Genomic DNA, 17,960 nt, shown 5'->3' on the forward strand with positions numbered 1-17,960 from the left:
ACCTATAGTAACACCATATGAGCTCCCATAGGTGATGATCAATTATTTTTGACCTTACCATCTACATTAACATGCTCCCGGGAAAAATTTCAGTGAAGTTTGTTTCTTCAAACAGCCAAACTGATTCTGAAATTCATATAAAAAAAAGAAAATTAAAATATGTAACACAGCAAAAGAAGTACTGCCATTGCCAAATATTAAAATGTATTACCAGGCTTTGATAATAACATGTTGGCTACTGTGTTGGGATAAACTGGCAGTCAATGAGATAGAAGGAAGCTTAGAAATAGGCCAAGATATTCATATGACTTTATGATAAATTCTCCATTTTATATCAGTGAGAAGGGATAATTATTCATTAATTTTGTTTAAAAATTGGGTTACCATCTGGAAAAATTTAAGTTGGATCCATACTTAAACTTTTAGGTCAGAATAAATTATAAGCAGATAAAGGATGTAAAGATAAAGATGAAACCATGTAAATTCTTAAAGAAACCAAGACGAGAGTCTCAGAGAACAAAGGCCCCACTAACCACACACAATCTCAGGGGCAAAGAAAAATACCAACTCCACAAAAGACAGCAAATTAGGAAAGACATTTATGGAAGCCAAAAATTTTAAGATAAACTTAAGATAAAATTTTGAAATTGTAGTTTAACATTTTAATGAACAGAAGAATAATTTTGATAGTATAGGAAGAACTCATGCAAACCAATAATGATTGAGGATGAGGATGATGATGATGAGGAGGATGATGATGAGGATGATGATGATGATGATGATGGTGATGATGATGATGGTGATGGTGATGATAATGATGATAAAACATGTGGAAGTCAGGCAGTTCTAGGAAAAGGAAGTACAGTTGGCTGTGAAAATCGTAAGAGGTGCTCAGTTTTACTCAAGGTATAAACAGGTGTGAAGAAAACATAATAAAAATCTATCAAAGTGTCACAGATAAAGTGGTGACACTATTGTCCTGCTGAGGACAGTAAAGAGGGACAGTAGAAACTGGAGCCATCTGCACATGGACACTGCTGGTGTGTAGTGCATTTTGTACACCTGCTAGTCACTGCTGAAAACTCATTACTCTGTAGATAGATTTGCACATGAGAACAAAGATGTATATACAGGGCAGTTCAGTGAAGAGTGTTTGTAATGGAGAATGGCAGCCTGCGTTTGTCAGCAAGAAATTACCTACATGGGTTATGAGGCATTCACACAGTATCATGTGGCTGCACACAAGAACAAAGCTCATAAGAAGTCCAGAAAGTCCAAAGTAAGAATAAAAAGTGGAGTGGTCTTTTGCATACATTTTTATGTGTGCAATAATCCTGATATATCCATGCTTACAGAATACATATGTACCTTATACACACATGGACTTATGACCACATGTGCTAGACTCTCCTGAAGCGTTCACACATCTGTCAAACCTAAAGAATAGAGCTGAGACTAGAATGGGAAGACTTTGAATATATTTTAACCATTAAATGTTGAATATATCACATATATTTCAAGAAGGCAATTAAAACAAAGTTAAAAACATAAAGGGAATTCACCTCAGCTAAATGCATTTAATGTTCATTTTACTTCAATACTTCTTGATTTTAAAGTGTGCTGATGATATTTGATAATAAACATTACTTTTAATTTTATGTTACATTTTTAATTTTCATAAAATTTAACTTTTAAAGAGAACTTTCTGATTCACATGTCTGGGGCATCTATACACATGATCTTGATATTTTAAAAACACTTAAACAAATAAATAGGATCAAATGAAATGTAATACAATGAAAAGAGCAAGAAAGAATGAAAGCGACTCCTCACATCTTCATAAACAGCATTCAAAGGCAGCAGCGTTTCCTAGATGACAGAGACAGGAGCATACAATTATTGGGGGAAGAGGCATAAGATGAGGAAATCGAGATTCCCTCAGAACTTTGGCAACAGCTGTTTGCTGAATAGTAAGGGGATGTAAAATAGTGAAAGTTAATTATATGCTTTTTATAGCGATTTGAAATGGACCAAGTGATCTGATTCCATCACTTTACACTGTCTTATTTTTTTCTATCCCTGCAGGGTTGGGCCACTGTAGTTTGCCAGGGACCCCAGGAAACCAACCTGCATCTCAGGGCCTATGGCAGTTTGCCTTACTACCATTTACATGATTTCATGATCTTGTTGAACACTTCATTCTAAATCAAGTTACCTCTGTGTTTTTACTTTTGTTTTGGTTCACATTAAAGTTCCTCTGACTAGCTTAGGGTCACACTGTCTAGAAGCACAGTACTAAGATGGAAAATGGCTTTGCCTCCTTGTGCCTACAGCCCCAGGCTATCTAGCTGCGGAGGTGGCGGCGGTGGTGGTAGTGGCGGCGGCAGCAGCAAGGACTGCTGTTTCCTGAGGATGCAGAGAAGGCTGTTCTGCAGATGCGGACGTCAGCGTCTGCCCACAGAGCCAATCATCCTCATGTTAACCCGATAGATTTCTCAAAGGCAATCTCCGTCTAATTGTGTGTTCTGTGTGCGCAGCCTTTTCTTTGGTGTGCGAATGTGAGTGTGTGTAATGATGTTATCTATATGCCATCGGGGCACCTGCACATTTGCATATTGGGGAAGAACTGAATAAAACATGAGGTGCTTTATTCCAGTGGGATGCATCATCCTCAAAGGATATTTACAAATGTACTCAAGTCCCCCAGAATCAATCAGTCTCTGAATCAACAAAGGTTCTTTGATTCCCAGGGATGTGCCTTACACTAGGATAAACGCTTTCAGGAAACAAGAGAGCCCCCTCCACACCTGGGAAGCGTCCCCTTAGAGAAAATAACTGGATTTCCCGCGATCTTTGCCAGTGCCTCCAGAGAACCAATTTCACTGGGCATACCCTCACCCCCAAGGGGCTTCAGATGGAGGAAAAGGAGGAAGAGAAATAAATGTTGAAATTGGTTATCCCCATAGGAGTCACTGTTACAGACACAGTGCCTCAGGAGGTCATATGCCTCCTCCTGTTGTATGAACACTGGTGAACCAAGAGAGCATTGGTGCTGCTTCTGTGAACCATGGGGCCTAATGCTGGGCCAGCCTCCACTCCTGCCTCTGCAAGCTGCAAACAGGATTTAGTTGAATGCTTCATTCTAACTCACAGGTCACTCAGTGAGTGAACATCTTTGTTTTAATTTCACAAATCAGGAGCAAAAGCTCAGGAAGCTAAGAAGCTAAGAGTCCAGTACTCTCCCCTTCCATTACCCTAACAATGGCTTCCTTTTGCTCTTGGGCTGAGACTGAAACTGGCAAGATAATGGCAAGCCTCCAGATCCTCTCCCAACTCCTTAATTCCTTTTTCTCACATGCGATGCTCCACATATTTCGTTTTTCTCCTGCCCCCATCTTTACCAAGAGCAGGCTTTGTCCACTGGAAATAATCTGGAATGCATTCTTCTGGAATGCTCTATTGACCCCTTTGTCATCATTCAGATTTTAATGCAGCTATTAGCATTCAGAGAGACCCTTCTTACCCAGCAGATATGGTCTCTGCCTCTCCTATTCCCTGTGCTCTGTGATGCTGAGTTCCTTGCTTAGTCCTTGCTGTGTAATTACCTGATACATTTGTTTTTTGTGTTCAGTCTCCTCCAGACAGGATGTAAGAGCTTGGTGAAAGCGGCAGCCTGCCTTTGCCTTGTTTATTGCTGTTTATGCAGTTCCACAGACAGCATGCTTTAAGTATTTAACTAATATTTATTGAATGACTGCGTGAGAAGCCCAAAGAATGCCACCCCTGCCTTCTACTGTCTTCTGCATTCCTTTATTGCCACATAAGTTTTTGAAGATGACAAGATTCCCCTCACTTCCTCCTCTCATTAGACCAGGGGCTCTCTTTGCCCCAGGGGAGAGTAAAATTATTACAACACTAATGTAAAGAGAGAAAAATAACAATAAATTCTGATTTTTAAGTCTTTGAATCCATTTAAATTATGGGCTCTGGTTCATAAGGCTCAGGCCATATCAGAGATTAAGATTTGGTATCAGAGATTAAGTCCTTCAGGAATCTTGGCATAATGTGCAAGTCACAAGCAACTGAAGAACAAGAGGAGGATTGCTCCATCCAAGCCTAGAGAAGAGGGAAGATAGAGATCATGGTGGCAGAGGCAGGTGAAAATGGTAGCAAGAGGGAGCCCAAGAAGTTAGGGAGATGTCACAAACTCATATGTGAAAAATTGGAATTTCTTTCATTGTGCTCTTAATTTGCACCTCAAGTATTGTTTCTTTCCACCCAACCTTATCTTGGAGGACAGTTGATTCAGAGTTCCATTGCCACTGGTGTACATTCTGAAGAAGCTAATGGTTTCAGACTAGAGAAAAGTCAGCCTTACCTGGGCAGGTGAATGTAGGCTGCTGGGACACATCCCAGTTTGATGTGGACTCATACTAACAAAAGAGAGGTAGAAGGTTGGATCTACCTTCCGACATCCATACTCCCAGAAGAGAAATCGAAGGTAGCATGTGGCATTTCCTAAGGCACCACGAGAAGACTGAAGATAACGGAGAGATTAAAAGATGCCTAGAAACCTCAGGACACAGAGGTAACTGTTCTGGGATGAGAGCCAGGGACTAAGCTTCTTGTATGCCAGTAAAGAGTTGGTGGACAGAAGGTAGAGGATGGATCTTTCTCCCATCCTTAAAATTCCATGACTTTTCCAAATGTTAGAGAACCTCAGGATGGAATGAGGCAAGAGATGTAGTCATCATGGATGAGCTTATAGTCAAAATGTATCATTTTAATATCCTAAGAGTTATTAAAATATGTATATGTTAGGGCTTTGCAGTCAGGTAGAAATAATTGGGCCTGGATGTATTAAATTAAAAGTTCAGCATGGAAGTTTCCATTTCACACATTTAGTTAGTGACATGAGTTTTTAATTCTTTGCACACATTCAGAAACTTTGGAGGTCAAACCTCTGAGGTCAGAAGCTAGCCTGGATATTGCCTCAAAGAATATATAGCCAGCCCACATGGTACCTTTCCTACCCTTAACTGTCCTGAGGGTTCCAGGTAAGTCCACTTAAAACCCAGGTTTAGATAAGGAGCCAGGTAGGTCAAGTCAGTGCCTTTCATAGTTTTGCCACCATGAAAGCTATCTTAGAAATTTATGCTATTAGTTGTATACATTTCTAGAGTTCTAGAGTTTGAGAAACTTCCACTAAGAACACTGAGTTCTAGAGTTTGAGAAACTTCCACTAAGAACTGAAACAGTCACATTCATACACATTCCATTGGCTAAACAAAGTCATACATTTATCCTGACTAGCAGTATGTTGGAAAATGTCCTCAAACTACTCTGTAAGAGAAACCTCTAAATCAGGTGGGCAAACTGAGGTATACAGAATTGCAATAAAGAAGAGGCCTGGAGACAACAGTATGTCAGTTGACCTTTAGAGACATTCTTTAGATTTTCAACCAAAGAACTCAATCATCTTTAACACAGAAATGATAGAGCAAAATAAAATAATAACAGTTTAGTAGCCAAGAATGTCCTTCACCCGTCTATAAACCAAAAGGCTTGCTAAAATTTCCTTCAATAAATTGGGATTTATAGTTCCAACTTTACCAATTGTTTTTTAATTAAAAATGTATTGAGGTTCTTCAGAGCAGAGCACATAAACTAGCTATGCCAGTGCTTGGCACACGCAGCCCAGTGTGTGTATAAATTACATCTAGGGTGACTGAGTTTGACTGGATGATAGAGCAGACTGAGTTACTTTGTCTCTGAGTCAGAACTACAGAAAGAGAATGCTTACAATATTCAAAACATCCATCTCAGCCCCTAAAAGAACAAATTTTCTCCCTTCCTGGGGCTTCTCCTTTAGTGGTTTTAGATACTGACTTAATTTGCCATAAATGGCTTGACTTTAATCAAAAAGGCAATACCAGAAACTTGACCATGATTCCTTTAGTGACTTGTACTTAGGCCCAAGTTAGGAACCTGGCTGCAATGTCTTTATTCTCTTAATGACCTGAAAAAAAAAGAGCAAAAATGAGCATTAATTTGAGTCTTTGAAGGATGGGTAGATGGAACCCTGTGATATCTATGTTCTTGTCCTTCATCCATCAATTCACTGTCACCAGCATCAAAAGGATAATCACGGTACCAGAAGTCAAAGATAGAACTGGACATGAGGGTTTAGCTTTCGGTAGAAAGGAAAAGTAGGAACCCAGGCAGAAAACAGAACAAATATGCATTCAAAAACCAAAGAAAACTTATGTCAAACTCCTTTTGTTCTCATTTGTAAAATGTGATGAGGAAATGGGAATTGTTTGCCTCTTGGCTGGTATAGAACAGATCCAGCGAGTCTGTATACAAACGCTGCAGCACAGTATAGTAGGAAAGGAGAAGTTGCCTTTCTTTCTCCTGTAGAAGAGTGTTGGAAACTGCCAACCTTGGACCAAAGCAGGTGGAAAGGCCCTCTTTGATGTTAGAGAACATTCTGGGCACTGGGCACTGGAGCAGATGTGCTCATGCAGTAGAAGGTGCTGTATTTTGGAAGTTATTCATGGCTGTGTGACCCTAAGAAAATTTCTGCTCCTATGCTCCTCTTTCTTTCTCTCTTGCTTTCCAATCTGAAACATCAAAAGCTTAAATCTGCAAGCTCTCAGTTTTTACCCAAAGCAAGAATCTCTGGACCCAAAAGTTTCACTGGTTGCCTACACATCTAGAGTGGTCCTGTGTAACAGCCTCACTCTGTGTTAAATGGTATCCTGAAAGTACACCATTTGGACAGAGAGCCTTCAACTTTGAATCATAGTCCCATAGAAATGTGATCTTGAGGGTATCACAATGTCGATGGAGTCCTTTTGCAGTTAGAGAATGTAGGCTTAAAAGTAAGAAACTAAAGATCACTGCTCAGACACACAGGAATCAGTATACTAGGAACTGTGTCACAACTGCCATACCTCTGCTCCATGCTTGATATCTTGATGATTGAGTATATCACTAGTTTTCATAAGTACATAAAGGGGCAGGAATAGGTTCCTATAGTAAAAAACAAAAACATACAGACTTTGGTGTCAGGTCCACTCAGTTTCAAACATTAGCTCCAATACAACCTAGGAACGTTTACTAGCTAAGCTCATCCATCCATCCATCCATCCATCCATCCATAAGTCATGCCCTGAGTTATTCTTGTACTCAGCACATGGCGGTTTAGGCATAGGAGCTACAGAAGTCAGTTGAAGCACAGGCTCTGATTCTGAGTGAAAATTTCAGTAGAAGAACTGCAAGGATTCTCAGTTACATTACAATGAGCTCAGTGCCAGTCAAAGCAGCACAAGGCATCATGGGATATCAAAGTTGTTCTTTTCTCTGTTTAAAAAACAAAACGAGATGTACACAATATCCTTTCTCTTCACATCCATGAAGACACATTTTTTTTCTTTCCTCGTTGTGATAGCAGCCACTACAAATGGGACAGGTGGATTAAGACTAATGAATCTGGTGATTAATTCATGTAGGTCCTTTCCTACATGTCTTTCAACCATCTATATATCTTCTTTCAATACTTTCCTGATCATATACTCTGCCCATTGTTTACTTACGTTATTTGCCTTTCGCAAGTTGTCTGGGTTCCTTATCTATGTTGAATAGTCCCTTATTGGATAAGTGATTTTCAAATACTTCCTGTTGATCTGCAACATTCTCTATGGGCAGTCAATCTTTGTGTAGAGATGCCTTGCTGCCCTGGAATTTCTTTTGTCTGTTTTCTGTGTAGAGGTGTCTTTATCCCTGGAAATCTTTCTGTCTTCTTTATGTGTTTTTTTTTTCTTTGAATTCTACCCACAATGTCTTCATTAAGACCAAGTACTGCAGAAATATTTTTGTGCACTTTATCCTACACTTTTAGTTCTTATGTGTAAGGATTTCACCTATGTGGAAACAATTTTTGTATGAAGTATGATATATCAAGTTTAGCTTCATCATTTTGTGCATGGATACCCAATTTCCCCAGTAGTGTTTATTGAAATAATGGCCTCTGTCCTTTCCTCATTTCTTGTTTTTAGCACCATTGTTGAAAATCAGTTGATTGGAACCATCAGTAAAAAGTATAGATTAAACATTTTGGATAACCACATGAAGGTTCATCAAAGACAAAGAATAGAACTGCCATGTATTCTGAAAATTGTATCCAAGTGTGTATGTGTGTGTGTGTGTGTGTGTGTGTGTGTGTGTATGTGCGTGTGTGTGTATGTATGTCAAAGAAGTATCTATACTCTTATATTCACTTAGCACCATTCAGGTATTCATGCCATCAATGAGTAAAGAATAGAAAATATAGAATATATATTCACATGTACATATGCATAACAGGATACAGTAACACAATACAGCTCTTAAAAAAAAAGCAATTCTGTTATCTGTGACAACACTGATAGAATTGGAAGAGACTGAACTAAGTGAAATAAGCCAAGCATACAAATACAAGACCCATATGATCTTCGTATGTAGAATCTGAAAAAAATTGAACTCATAGAAAACAAAAGGTAAGAAAATGACTATTAGAATTGGCAAGAAAAGGAGGGGCGGAGAGAGGGAGGAAACAGACAAAAAGCAGATCTGAGAACTGAACTAGTGACCACTGTCACAGTTTCAGCTTCTGAGTCTCAAAACTGGTCAAGTACATTCTTTGTTGTTCCTTACTGAAAATATAATAAATTGGAGAGTTAATGAATATGTTAATGAAATTAATTATCTTTTCACAAGATCATCACATCCATGAAAAGTAATGAGAAAAAAAAAAACATAACAATGCCAATAAGAAAAATTAACTTGAGTATTTCCTTTTTATAATGTGATAAGGTAATGTTATGAATATATTTGAATTCTATTCTCCTAGTAATAATAGTAGGCTACATATTAAGCCACATAGACATAACTAGCTAGCACAGATTGTAGTCATGATCCCATTGTATAAGCACTGAGGTTCTGAGTAGCCACAGAGTTTACACAGTTCCTGATGTAAGAACTGGGATTGAACAGTCCTATGAGGCTCTGATGCTATATATATTCTTCACAGTGTCACATGATGCTTTCTTCTCTGCAAATGGGCTCACATTTTTCTTGTAGAGCTTATATGTTGCAATCCAATCACTTATTTCACTTCAGGCTATTTGTCCTGAAATGAAATAAAAACATGAGGATGTTCATCCCCCCCCCCACTTGAGTTGCCTCTTTGTCCCTAGGAGTTGCTCCTGTTCCTGGTGAGGGTAGTCTTTAGTTAGAAAGGCTTTGGAGGCAGAGCTGCCCTTCTAGGAAGCCCAGTTCACATGCACCACTTACCTGTGGTTTGAGACACATGGCTTTCTATGGTACTGTGTCTGGAACACTGGATAATTCTTGAGCTACCAGGCTTTGCTCCTTTTCTGATGCATCTAAATGAGAATATGTAGAGGAAGCCAAGCACACAGCATAACTCAGGGCTAGCAACCCAGCAACCCACCACTTCTGCTGGTGAGCTGCATTCTTAATGATTTTCTTCAAATAATGCAAACACTATTTTTTCCTGAGAAAATGAAATACGAGAGCTCCATGTTCCACAGATGATAGGGAAGACTCATAAAGTATTTTAATCTTTCCTTGTCAGGCTTCAGAAATGCGGACAGCCTTGTCCTCATTTTCTTTATGCCCTGGACTTCTAATTGAGGGAGCTGGCATCAATTATGCATGTGAGTACTCCTGGGGAGGGAGTGCGGATAAATATTTGGGGTGTCGTTAGCCAGACATCACTTCATCTTTGTGTCACCGTAATTCCCCATATCGTACAGCTTTAGATTGGAACATATGGCACTAAGGTAGGTAATGAGAACAACAATTTTCCAAAACAACATTATAACTTTTCCCTCTTTATGGTCACATTTAGTTACAGTACACGCTGCCATTCAGGAACAGAGCTTTATGAAAGCAAATCTCCAAGAAAAGGGAATTTATGGCCGAAACCTAGGGTGGTCAATGGCCTGGGGCTAGAGTAACCCTGTGGGTGAGAATTTGGTGGTGTGGGTCAGTTGGTTTTTTTTTTCTATAATAATCCCAGGCCCACACAGGGGCCTGGAAGAGCAAGCTTTCATCAATTGTTAGGTATGGTCTGTGAGTTACTGGCTTTCCTTGCCTTCTCAGAGGGCACACTGAAGATGGCTAAGGTTGAGACAGGTCGTCGAGGTCAAGGTGCAATGTCCAAGAGTAATCACTAAAGTGCATTTGACATGTCTACTTGGGAGTACATATGGGATATCCATTCCCCTTTACTACCCACAGCAAGTCTCGGGCAGATGCTGCTAATGCAATAGGTTGAGTTTAACAATGATGCCAGTTCACATTAGTTACCTCTGTGGAGGAACTTGAAACTATTAACAAAGAATCCACAACAGGAGTTGCCCTGTTCTGTTCCTATCACCACAGTGGGGCAGTCAACCAGCAACTGAGCAAAGAAAGTCTTACCCCATGCTATCAAGATGAATTCAGCTTTTATTTCAGTACAAATCCAGGTGCTATGCAATGCATTCTGGGAAATCATGCTAGCTAGTCAGGAAAGCTTGGTTTTGAAAGGAAAATAATGGGGGTGGAGCAAGAATTAAGCAAGCAAATAACAAAGTGAAAAGGTACAGCAGAGTGACACGAAAAGGAAGGAAGGGAAATTTAACAACTGTTTTAGGTGGGTGACATTACCTCAATCTGCACAAGACTTATAGGCAGGAATAATGCAAACAAGCACATGCAGACAAGCTTAGTAATTAGCCTACATAGAAGCATGGGAAAGTTGGCAATCAGAACACTCGAGAATGGAGTGGAAGAATATTTCCTGGGATGGAAACTTTCAGTGTGGCATTGCAGCCAGGTCTAGGCAGGAAGACAACATTTCAGTGGACAGGGGGAGAGACAGGCAGATAGATATGCCATTGTAGGAAACAGCCTGGGAGATGCCCCGAAGGAGCAGAGTCTCAAATGTCAAGGGAGCAGCCCCATAGTACCCATGCAGACTTTTAGAGGTGAGTGGTGTACAGGTTGAGGTTTCTCAGGATTATCAAGGAAAATACTAGCATTTAAATTCAAGAACATATAGAGAAATGTATAAAGTATGCAATTATTGTGAGTGGAGCACTTGATCAGAGAAGTTTAACACTCTCAGCTTCTCATTTTAGATAGAGTTCTTAGAGATGACAATGGATAGTTCAGTGTTATGGAGAGGCTAAGAAGATAACATGTTCAATGTGCATACCCAGTCTAGTTGCTCAGAATCCCATAATAAATGCTACCTGCCAGTCACTATCATCTGAAAGCATTACAGTTTAAAAAAAAAGGCCCATTTACCTTTCCCTGAAAGATTTCATGTCTCACAAAGACAGAAACTAGGTCTATCTTCCTTCCTTCCTTTCTTTCTTCCTTTCTTTCTTTCTTTCCTTCTCTACACATCTCTACACAGTGCTACTACAGTATCTGGCACTTAGAGAAGATGTGATCAGTATTTGTAGAACATAGTAAATAAGGAATGGATGATTTGGAAGCTGGAGAGATGGATCAATGGTTTGGAACACTATCTACTCTTTCACAGGACCTGAGCTTAGTTATAAGCACCCACACAGTGGCTCACACTGGTCTATATGAGCATTAAATGTGATGGAATTTGTGTCTCATTAAAAAAAAAAACATTTTTATCTGCAGCCATACATCAGTAAGAAGAGAAGCAGAAGTTCTTTTCCAATGAATAGAGCCAGGAAATTCATCACCACAGGAAGCACAGTACTGAGTGCCCTGTGCAGAGGCAGAAGCCAAGAGAACCAACACAAAGCAATGTGAGGTGTTAGAAGAGGCAAGTGTGGCCAAACAGAGCATGGTATTCTCCTTTTTCTAAAAGTGCTTAGTTTGAATGGAACCAAGCAATGAACAAATGGTCTGGAAGATAAGTTATTATTCTAGCAGGGTGGGCAACAAGAGGCAAAATGTGGGAAGAGAGAGTTCCATTCTTGAAGCCTGCTCTTCCTGGGCAGCTGCTGGCACTCAGCTGCTTCTCACTCTGCATGTGCCAGGGAGCAATCCAAGCCCTCTGCAATTCTGTCTTCTCCAACACTGTAGCCCCAAATCTGTAGAAACCAGAGCTTCTTGAGGTACACCAGATCCCAGGTCTAAGCTTCAGGCCTCACTCCCTCTGCCCTCCCACCTTCTCCCTGGTGAATGGACTACCCAGACTTCTCATTCACAGTCCATTGTTTGAAAGTTTGTGTCATACACGTTATTGATCCTGCCTCCTGCTCCCAAACAGAATCTAGATGTTGAAGCACTCCCTTAATCAAAAGTAAATTATGTACAGGCCACGCAGGTCAGTTCAGCCAGCCTCGAAAAAAAGGCAATCCATCATTTACTCCTAAATGTCAGTGGTATCTGGGGGTCGATACAGGCGCCAATGTGGATTATGTTTATTATTTTTCTGTAAATATCAATGTTGAGAAATTGTTGAGGGAGCACATAGGCACCCTGGGAAATCAGAATATCACCTGGGGATGTGGTTGGATGGTAGAATCAGAAAATAACTGGGGTACATGGTAGGATGGTGAAATCCAAAACTAATCTAGGTATGTGGCAGGATGGTGAGATCTGATCCTAAACAGGATACATAGTTAAGTGGTCAAGGCTATCTGTTTTATTTACTGTTCTATTGCCATGAGGAGACACCATGACCAAAGGTAATTTTGGACATTTAATTGGGGCATTACTTACAATTTCAGAAGGAAGTCCACGATCATGGTAGGAAACATGGATAGAGGCTGAGAGCACACATCTGTTCCAAAAGTTGCAGGGAGAGAAAGGGTGAAGTGAAAGAAAATAGGCCTGGCATGAGCTTTTGAAACTTCAAAGCTGACATCTAATAACACACCTACTCCTATAAGGTCACACCTACTCCATCAAGGCCACTCTACTTAATCTTTCCCAAATAGTTCTACTAGCTGGAGACCAAGTATTCAAACACATGAGCCTATAGGGGTCATTCTCATTCAAACTACCACACTGTCCTTCAGAAGTCCAGTAAGCAATTGGATATGCAATACAAGAAGAATTAGTGATTGAGGGCAGAGAAGTCAATTGAAAGGCCCAAGATACATGGGTAGATACCCAAGGTAAATGGGTAGATGACCATGGTGCACTAGGTCTAGGCTAGGTTTGGCTGCAGTAACTAACAAATGACCCCCAAATCTCTGAGGCTTAAAGAGAGATGTTATTTTTGTAGTTGTTTAGGTTGAATGTTTTTGTTTTGTTTGTGTTTTGGAAGAATTAGGTTGTGAAAAAAATCCACTATGTAGCTCACATTGATCTCAAACTTGTGATCCTGCCTCAACTGGGATTACTGAGGTGTACACATGCCTAGTTAGCTTAGCTAAGACAGACTTTGCTTCCTTTCATGTTTCCTGTCCAATCTGGATCAAGGAGTGGGATGTTTTGTCAGTTATGTGCTTGCCTTTTGTCTTAGTCAGGGTTTCGATTCCTACACAACATATGACCAAGAAGCAAGTTGGGGAAGAAAGGGTTTATTTGGCTTACTTCCACATTGCCATTTATCACCAGAGGAAGTCAGGACTGGAACTCAAGCAGTTCAGAAAGCAGGAGCTGATGCAGAGGCTATGGAGGGATGTTCCTTACTGGCTTGCTTCTCCTGGCTTGCTCAGCCTACTCTCTTATAGAACTCAAGACCTCCAGCCCAGGGATGGCACCACCCACAAGGGGCCCTACCCCCTTGATCACTAATTGAGAAAATGCCCCTCAGCTGGGTCTCATGGAGGCACTTCCCCAACTGAAGCTCCCTTCTCTGTGATAATTCCAGCCTGTGTCAAGTTGACACACAAAACCAGCCAGTACACCTTTCCTCTTAAACAGGTGGTGCTTCACTCAAGCTAGTCAAACAGTATGATCTTACAGTGGTGAGGAGGAAGAAGCCATACACAGTTATCAAGTATCATTCCTAATTCTCACAGAGCCCCAGGTTTTGGAGTGAATTAAAAAGAGCATGTTAATGTAAAGGATAGTGACAGACACATGGCAGAAAGTCACTCAACAATATCCGCTGGCATCTTCTCAGTGCTTTGCCAGCTCTGAAGGATGGATTTGATTTTGAGAGAAGATATGGTGTCACTGTTGGTCAGATGTAGGAGGGTGACTATATACTGAGTAAGCTTTTAAGATTAGTGTCAAATGTTATGAGTTGAGGGAGGTGAAAACACCCTCCTGGAGGTTGTGAGAATATTTCCTTCAAGTGGCTATAAAGACAGTATATGTCTACAGACTCTCATGGGACTTTGCAGTTCTGGATAAAAGAGAAAAACCCTTGGGCAGTGAAACAGGTGAATCCAAGTCACCTACTGTAAAAATCTCTAGGTGAAACTGTGGCCACCTAAAATTGAGTATCCAGAGTCACTGCTGCCTCCTCCCCCAGAAGTCTCTTACTTCTCTTTGCACCTTCAGCTCCATAGGCAAATTTGTGGGTTTCCTGTTCTAGATAAGGTAACATGAGATCCCACACCTAGGGCCATTACATATACTATCAGAAATCTTGCCTTCTCATTTGTAAAACAGGCGCATTCAAATCCAGCACCTGTTAGGTCTCTATTCAAACCAAGCTTTCAGCTTTCTGAAGAAATCCAGCCATGAACAACAGTTACTCTCCTGTGTACAAGATAACTCTAATCAGAGGATATTAGAATTTCTAAACCCATTTGTTAATTTTTGGGTTTTATAGGGTTAATTCTACAAAGTGCTAGAATAGAAAGGGAAAAATAAAAATAGAATGCATGTGAATTATGGTAATTATTTTCATATATTTGAAATAATTAAAAGAGGTGAACTCAACTCAGATCTTGAATTTTGACATCTGGGAAATTCTCTTAAATCCCTCAGAGTACTCTCCTCCATCTTGGTGGGAAGGGACAAAGGGAAAGGTACAAGTTTGCTTGTCAGCAATGGTGACCATTAGCACCTAGCTCCATATCATGGGCAGGGTCCCCATCACTGAGAAGAGTAGATACCCAAATATGTGTTCTGAGAAAGTCTGTAAAACAAACACAAGCCTAGCAGGGGGAAAAATGGTCCCACTCTAGACTCCATTCATAGCCACTTCCAACCTTACTCTTCTCTAAGTATTCTCCATATTTCTCTCTCTGTCAGTCATCATAGATAAAACACTAGTGTCCACATAACCCTAGTACAGGAACCCCCTGAGGCTGTAATAATCTCTTTCCCACCTAGTGTCCAGTCTTAAAGGTCAAGTCCTTACAGGGAACTTCTCCATAGTTATGCAAGAAGCTTTGGCCTTCTCAACTCTGTAGGTTTGAGCCAGGAATGGGGAGGACTCTTTCACCTGCTCTCTTTTGTTAAGAAAAGTAATAATTTATAAAAGGTCACAAAAAGTGTTTAGTCTCACTTGTGAGTTCCCAAAAGAAATTGCACGATGTTTCCAGAGAGTCTGGCGTTAGGGAAGTTTTAGAACCAGGCACTGTTCACTGCAGTTCAGAGACTATGATGTTATATCTATTTTCTTAGTTTCAATTTCTTATTTCTGACTTGGATGAAAATGATAGTAACTCTTTCCAAGACCTCTTTAACACAAAGCTTATGGTTAGAACCATGCTCATTAAACAAATCTTTGTCCAGTGCTACTCATATTGACAACCCACATATTTTCACTTCCTGAAAAACTCAACAAAGAAGATGGAAAATCTATTCTTGTTTCATTTTCCTCTTGCAAATTAAGAGGTATTGTTCATTATTATTATTGTTTTTAATAGAATACTAGATAAGACTGGAGAGGTTACTCAGAGTTCTTGCTGCTCTCGCAGAGAGTCTGTGAACCAGGACCCACATTTGGCAGCTCATACTGCCTATAACTCTGGCTACAGGGGCATCCAATGACTGTCTCCATGAGCATTGTATGTATATGTACATATACATATACATCATATACATATGCATATACATATATAGTCCAACACACACATCTACAGAATTAAAAATAAGTCTTAAAAACATGATATGCTAAACACAAGTGTTCCAGGAGTTTATCTAGAAGTTTTCCTCCCACTAATCAATGTTAGAAAAGTGGCAGTTATATTTTCTGAGTTACAACCAAATACAGAACCTTCAGTTAGAGCAGGAAATAGGAAGTTGAATAGACATGGCTTCTACCTTGAAATTATAACAGATCAGGTCCAAAGGCTTTTTAGGATGACAAGACTCTTAGATGTAAGACACTGGCATATGTTAGGCACAGCATACCCTCCTTGCTGTTCTCAGTGCTTCTCTTCCATCACAGATGGACTTTTATCACAGTTGTTCTCTGTGCAAAAAATGCCACCTTTGGGTTCATCCGAGAGTGCACGAGGTGCAACTGAAAATCAGCGGAATAGAACAAGTAAATAGACTGACTGAAGGATCCTTGCAAAAGCCCCCACGAGTAGTTCTCATGCTGTGTATCTGATGACGCCATGTACCTCTGTGATGCAGATCCTATGAGCACAGAGGATGTGATTGCCCAAGATGCCACAGTTGATATGGAAATCGCCCTGCTAGACTTCCTTCCAGACTCAGGGTAGCTCCTTACATGGCAGGCTGGAGCACTGCTAGAATGCTAAAGAGAGGTCACTGGCTGAGGAATTAGACACCTGCATTGTTGTGTAATAATTGGTGACAGATATTTTCCCTCACATTGCTCTCCTTTTGAAGAATTCAGATAAACAAGTTAGTTATCTTTTTTCCAGATGCCTTATGGGGTTTCACTGCATTTCTGAGTCCTACAATGGAATGAAGAAAATGTCAGTGTACCAAGATAAGCAAGAAAGGGTGGTGCCCCTCGTTTTTTATGTGTATTTCTTCAAGTCCAGAGTACTTCTGATCCTTGAATAGGGCTTCTGTCGCTGTGGAGGAGATGGGAGACCAGGTTTCTTCCACACTGACTACATGCCCTTTGAGAAGCTTCCTCTGGAAGGATCCAGATGTTCTGTGGCAGCAGAAGTTTTTCATGGGACATGCCATCTAGCGGCCGCCATCGTGAAGTGCAGCCTGACGCTCAGCAGGCCCGTTGCTAAGGGCAGCAGCTGCAGCAGTTCATCTCCCTGTCTAAGGCAGAGAATCATGGGATGTTTACACTGAGAGCGACCTCCAGAGATTTCCTGTCAAGACATCTGCCTCCAACCAGCACGAACAATATGTCTTATGCTTATAGTGCTGTAAAAAACAGTTACGAATAGTACTACATTTTAATTCTCACACCAACCCCGTGAAAGTTGATGTAATCATTTCCGTTTTAAAGATGAAGCTATGATCACTTACAACTTAAGTTTCTTGAGCAAAAATTACAATATCTCCTCTTCAAGTCAACCATTTGCTGACTTTAGGAAAATATGTGGGCATTTAGAGATTTAAAAGAGACTTATCTACTCCATCCCATATCTAGAGTTTTTGCTGGAAAATCAGGCCAGTGTTTGGAGTTGAATTTACATAAATAGCTTTGAGTTATTAGGAAATTTATTCTACCTAAAAATTTATTTCCAACTTTCTCTGTCAATGGACAAATCAAAGGGTCTTGGTGAAGGGGTCAGGAAGAATTAATTGCCATGGGCCAACTACAGAGGGGAGGGGTTGAGTCCAGCAGCTGGGTTGGTGAGGCACCTGGGAATGCAGGAGAGGAGAGGGTATCAGAACAGGACTTGTAAGAAGAAATTAAACCAGATATAATGGCGATGTGAAGTTACTGGGCATATCTAAAGTTCCTGCTTTAAATATTCAGCAGTCTTTGGGGAAGGAAATGAATTAGCCAATAGGGCCATCAGACAGACAGCGGAATGAAAAGAGTATTTGAAAGTAGGGGAGGGGGGATCCACCATTTACTTACTCAGCAACCATTAGAGACTAGTTTCTCATGGAGGTTG

General features: G+C 40.4%; 1 long non-coding RNA gene across 9 annotated transcripts in view; it reads right to left on the reverse strand.

Annotated features, from left to right (window-relative positions):
- The window catches only part of LOC116069219, an 80,987-nt gene extending 64,343 nt beyond the window's left edge, over positions 1-16,644 (reverse strand). For 8 of the 9 annotated variants that reach the window (XR_004109924.1, XR_004109914.1, XR_004109912.1 and 5 more), the window contains exons 1-7: positions 16,524-16,644; positions 16,219-16,420; positions 12,766-12,826; positions 9,337-9,428; positions 6,957-7,035; positions 5,934-6,019; positions 59-126 (exon numbers count right to left, since the gene is read on the reverse strand). This is a non-coding gene — a long non-coding RNA (uncharacterized LOC116069219). The remainder of the gene's footprint in view (positions 1-58; positions 127-5,933; positions 6,020-6,956; positions 7,036-9,336; positions 9,429-12,765; positions 12,827-16,218; positions 16,421-16,523) is intronic. The other variant, XR_004109925.1, reaches the window with a different exon arrangement.
- Positions 16,645-17,960: the final 1,316 nt, after the last annotated feature.

This window comes from Mastomys coucha, unplaced genomic scaffold (genome assembly GCF_008632895.1).
Source record: "Mastomys coucha isolate ucsf_1 unplaced genomic scaffold, UCSF_Mcou_1 pScaffold1, whole genome shotgun sequence".
Lineage (NCBI taxonomy): Eukaryota > Metazoa > Chordata > Mammalia > Rodentia > Muridae > Mastomys > Mastomys coucha.